The sequence below is a fragment of the Prionailurus bengalensis genome, chromosome D2 (assembly GCF_016509475.1).
Source record: "Prionailurus bengalensis isolate Pbe53 chromosome D2, Fcat_Pben_1.1_paternal_pri, whole genome shotgun sequence".
NCBI lineage: Eukaryota > Metazoa > Chordata > Mammalia > Carnivora > Felidae > Prionailurus > Prionailurus bengalensis.
In genome coordinates, this window is record NC_057351.1 from 7508530 (window position 1) to 7513922 (window position 5393).

A 5393-nucleotide genomic window follows, 5' to 3' on the forward strand; every position below is an offset into this window, starting at 1 on the left:
GGTAAGGAAAGCCACCCTACCCTTGAGTTATTGGCTTCAGCCGTTGGCTTCCACGGTATGTAGAGTGTAGCTCTTTCTTCGTCCCAGCTGGCCACTGTGGCTTTGGGCTTTCCGTGTAGGTGGAAATAATGCCTGCATTAGTGGAATGATGGCCAACTCAAGAGCTGTTTGAGAAGATCTCTGTGGTGAAGCTGCTCCCTGAAATTTGGAGCTTTAGTCAAAGTGCATCAGACCAAGCTTTGGAATCAAAGTGCAGTTTGCTTTGTTCTTCAAAGCCTGCTCGCGCTGGCGTTAGGGAAGGGTGGCGGTAGGTCAAATACCCATTACTGGGCAAACAACCTGGAGTAGGCTAATTTTATGGGGCTCTCTCCATACATATTAGGCAGAGTTGGTCAGAGGCTCACTACCTCTTTTATGAGACTCAGAAGTAGCTGTGCTCAACCACATCAGAACCCAAGATTGTCACTTGGGAGGCTGCTGATATAGGTGAAGTATTTAGGAAAAAGTGTCACCCTGGGTGACCAGATGTCTCCTTAGCTATGTTCCCAGCTCTAAGCCATACCCTAAGATGGCTTAAGGTTCAAAGCAACAGGAGGTTTCAGATACTGTGTGTAACATTTGGGCCATTTATTCTTTTCTGGAGCTGCACTGATCACATTTAAAAAAAATTTTTTTTTACCGTTTATTTATTTTTGAGACAGAGAGAGACAGAGCATGAACAGGGGAGGGGCAGAGAGAGAGAGGGAGACACAGAATCGGAAGCAGGCTCTAGGCTCCGAACCATCAGCCCAGAGCTCGACGCAGGGCTCAAACTCACGGACCGTGAGATCGTGACCTGAGCTGAAGTTGGGCGCTTAACCGACTGAGCCACCCAGGTGCCCCTGATCACACTTTTTTGATTCAGGCACGTGGATAAAGCCGTAGGACTACTCAGTTATATTCATATCCGAAATAATGAACGGTAAATAATTAAATAGCCACACTATTTACACGAATAAGAATTACATGCACGTAAGTAATATATAGTGGGGCTATATCTCTCTTTTTCTCTCTCTTTCTTTCGGTCTGTCTCTGCTTCTCTCTGTGTGTGTGAGTGATTAAAAAAATTTTTTTTTGAGAGTTTATTTATTTTTGAGAGTGAAAGAGAGGCAGAGCATGAGCAGGGGAGGGGCAGAGAAAGAGAAAGGGAGACACAGGACTCAAAGCAGGCTCCAAGCTCCAGGCTGTCAGCACAGAGTCCAATGCGGGGCTTGAACTCACGAACCGCGAGATCATGGCATGAGCCCAAGTCTGATGCTTCACTGACTGAGCCACCCAGGCGCCCGTGTGTGTGATTTTTAAGTTCCCAAAATATAGAACAGTTACTTCTTTTTGCAAATCAGAAACTCATCCCTGACAAATAACTTCATCAGCATTGAATCTCTCTCTCTCTCTGTCTCTTTCTCTCTCTCTTTTTAAATTGGGATTCTAGGGGTGCCTGGGTGGCTTGGTCGGTTAAGCGTCCGACTTCGGCTCAGGTCATGATCTCGCGGTCCGTGAGTTCGAGCCCCGCGTCGGGCTCTGTGCTGACAGCTCAGAGCCTGGAGCCTGTTTCAGATTCTGTGTCTCCCTGTCTCTCTGCTCCTCCCTTGTTCATGCTCTGTCTCTCTCTGTCTCAAAAATAAATAAACGTTAACAAAATTTAAAAAAAAAATTGGGATTCTAGTCACTGACTTTAGAAACAATACAATTAGCAAGTACCGATGTGGAAGGCAGTCCAGTAGCGTGAAAGACACACAGACAGGCTTTGAATTCTACATCCCTGATATTTACTAGTTGTGTTTCTTGGAGGTATTTTCTTTAAGTCTTTGAACCTCAGTTCAATAAGAGACAACAATATTCACCTTGCAGAATATGTATGTTGCTTAGCTCACTACTTGATGCAGATCTGGAATGCTGTGACGATGTACCTATTACTTTTCTGTTATTCCATAGTAATACTTGAATGCAAGGGGCCAAACCCATATTTCTCTTTGGATTCCAAGCCATGATGGCTTGAATGGCTTGCATGGAGGAGGAGGAATATAATAAATGAATGGATGAATCAGTAAGAGAAATGCGAGGCCTCCCTTTACTTAGATTCATCTTATTTTCATGCCAGCTAACGTGTGAACTTACTCTAACAGAATTAATTTACCAGAAAGATCAAGCCTTCTTTTATATTTTCGCATAACTTCCTGGATATTTAGAAAACCTTGCCTGTTTGTATATGAATCCTCTAAACACATGGCTTTCCCGTAAACACATAACCTCCATGCATTGAATAAACTTTCTTCTTCATGAAAAAGCATTTTGAGTTGGATATTTGAGATTAGAGTGTCGTGTGAACTCAAACAGCATTGCCCTGTTCAAAAGTCTCGAGTGATCTTACCTCAGCCTTTCCTCTTACCATGTTTTTCGTAATTCCAATAAGCTACATTTCATTGATGTCAACTTGGTCTATAAAATGTCCAGGTGCATTAATGCCATAGTGAACATCTCTTGTTTTGTCTTTCAATGCTATCCAACAATAGCAAGTTATGTTTGGCCCTGTTCCCTGGACCCGTGGTAAGCATGACGCCCGGACTTGACTAATCATGATATCTTATCCTCCTGACAGCAGGGATAGGTCAGGAATGGCTAAGGAGCAACCAAGATGATCCAATGAGAGGCAATCCGGAGATGAATCAGCTGGAAAGAAGTGGTATTTTATTTCCTTGAACATTCATTCAGCTCTTTGAGTGTATGTTCTGTTTTCTGATCTCTCCGGTGTCTTGGGTGTTTTTCAGTGAGTGTTTGTTGGGAAGACAGTGGAATGGGATCGTCACTCTGTATCCTTTCTTAAAGCCTGGTTTGAATAATCATGCTGGAGAACAGAGATCCCTTACCTTTCTTTCTTTCTTTCTTTCTTTCTTTCTTTCTTATTTCGCAGCCAAATGCCTGAGTAAAAAATAGAGTTTAGTTACAAAGTCTTTCTACACAGTCATAAAAACTATTAAGATGTCTGTGGGCTCAGTCCACTGAGTTAAGATAATCCATCTTTTTGGGTAAATAGGTCACCTGAGCAATGGGTCAAGAAGATGGCTCCGACACTGCAATTATTTGAGGATGAACGGTCAAGTTCTTGTTATTTATGAATGTCATGCCAAGATAATCTAGTGACACGCGGATTCAAACCGAAATCAGTTAATATGGGGCGCCTGGGTGGCTCAGTCAGTTAAGCGTCTGACTCTTGATTTCGGCTCAGGGCACAATCTCATGGTTCATGAGTTCGAGCCCCGTGTCGGGCTCTGTGCTGACAGCACGGAGCCTACTTGGGATTTTCTCTCTCTCCTTTTCTCTCTGCCCCTCCCCTGCTCATGCTCTCTTTCTTTCAAAACTAAGAAAATACACTTAAAAAAAGAGAAATCAGTTACTATATGCCAGTTTATCTCTAAAGCTCAGCCCTCTAGAATGCTCTGTCGTAACCAGACATCAACCCCAAGGAACATCTCTGCCGGTCCTGAGGCACGGCAGGTCTTAAATGTTCAGATAGCTCTTTGGTCATCAAGGTACCGATGCTCAGAGTCTATGGAGGGGAGTCAGAGTGTTTTCAGTAACCCCACTTTTCATGTACTGATGCCCTGCCCTTGTTCAGTCTTGAGGCTATTGAGATAAGGGAGGAACCAGTTTTTTAAAATCTCCCGTTGCCTTGCTTTTCCTTTAGCATTAGCTGATCAAAAATACAGATACTGAGCCCATGGTTCCTGGCCTCAGAGGTTGTCATAGGTAATCATGACAGACACTGTCAGTAATCCAGTAAATTCGGACTGGGTGTGCCTTCAAAAGAAACATGAGAGCGGAGAGGATTTAGAAGTATGGCTGTTGCCTTTTGCCATCCATACGACACACATTTGTTCATGAATCACCCAGCAGTATCATTTTCACTTAAATTGTTTTTTGAGTTTTTCTTTTTTTAAACAAAACAAAGCTCTTTTAATGTTTACTTGGTTTTGAGAGAGAGAGGGAGACACAGAATCCGAAGCAGGCTCCAGGCTCCGAGCTGTCAGCACAGAGTCTGACGCGGGGCTCGAACTCCCGGACCGCGAGATCGTGACCTGAGGCCAGGTCGGATGCTCAACTGACTGAGCCACCCAGGCGCCCCTGTATTTGGTTTTCAATCCATTCTTCGCACTGGCAAGGTTATTGTAATAAATAAATATTATTTATTTAATAGTCATTTAGTTAAATGATATTCTTACTCACACCCGCCAAAGGGTCTTCATCGTCTACTTAACACATTCCAAATTTGTCGTCATGGTCCTCGGTGTTTTCCATGATGTGGTTCCAAGCTAACGTTCACATTTTATTGGTCAATTCTGTCACATAAGGACACAGTGGTAGATGATGTGTTGCTTTCTTTACTCAGTGGACACATTCTTTGACTGAGTCCTATGAATCAATCAAATATTTTGATGTCAGTGCTATATCCTAGTTATTTCGAGAACTGTTACATGATGAAGTGTTAGAGGAAAAAAAAAAAAAGAAACGTCAGGCTTCATCTAACAAAGAGATGTAATTAAAAAATACAGTATTAAATCTGCATCACTGGGCTACAAAAACAATAAAAACTTAATCAATAGCCTTTGAAATAAAATGTTACCAAGCACATTGAAAAACATTGCCAAAAGCATCTTCTGGTCTTGATTTTACTAATCAGTTTTAATGGAAAAGTCTTTTTCTCACCAAGGGTCTGTGAAGATTTCCAGGAAGCAGGTCCCCAAACTTTTCTTTTCTGGAAAGTGTTGCTCAACTGTGCATTTCTAATGTAATGCGTCCAGAGATTACAAATAAAGACCAGCGGAGATAAGGAAAGTCACAGCCCAAGCCATCCCAATGTAAATAAATACAATTAAGTCGTGGTTAAAATGAAAAAAGAACACTTTCCAGCATGGTCAGCGGACACAAAGGCGGAGGGTTTAAGCAGACTTGAAACAAACCCATCACTTTTTGGTAAAAGAGCAGAGACTGAGAAGTGGAATAAGGGATTCTGGAGGTTGAGGGTAAAGGAAGCAGTTATGTTCAAAGACCACTCCTGTGACACGTATCTCAGCAGAACAGAGGAATATCTGCTAATCCCATTTTTTAAAACCGCAACGATGGAGTTAACGTCTCCCATAAATGGTATATATCATGTAAGTGCCTAGCCAAGTACTCACGCCTCACGCCTCACTATTAAATTCACACAACACCCCCCCCCTTTCCTCAAAGCACATGTGTTTATACATGTCACCTCCGTTCGTCTCTCGCCTCTCTGTGGAAACCCAGCAGAGCAATGTTGAGCGACTCAGTCAAGGTCACAGCGTGATCGAAATGCTTGGGAGCTGGAAGGGAAC

The 5393-nt window shown here is 42.8% G+C and overlaps 1 long non-coding RNA gene across 1 annotated transcript; it reads right to left on the bottom strand.

The window, feature by feature from the left end:
- Positions 1-1690: 1690 nt before the first annotated feature.
- On the bottom strand, positions 1691-4451 carry LOC122493438. Its single transcript, XR_006299890.1, has 2 exons — positions 4264-4451; positions 1691-2958 (listed from the first exon to the last, which is right to left on the bottom strand). It is a non-coding gene; the product is annotated as an uncharacterized LOC122493438 (long non-coding RNA).
- Positions 4452-5393: the final 942 nt, after the last annotated feature.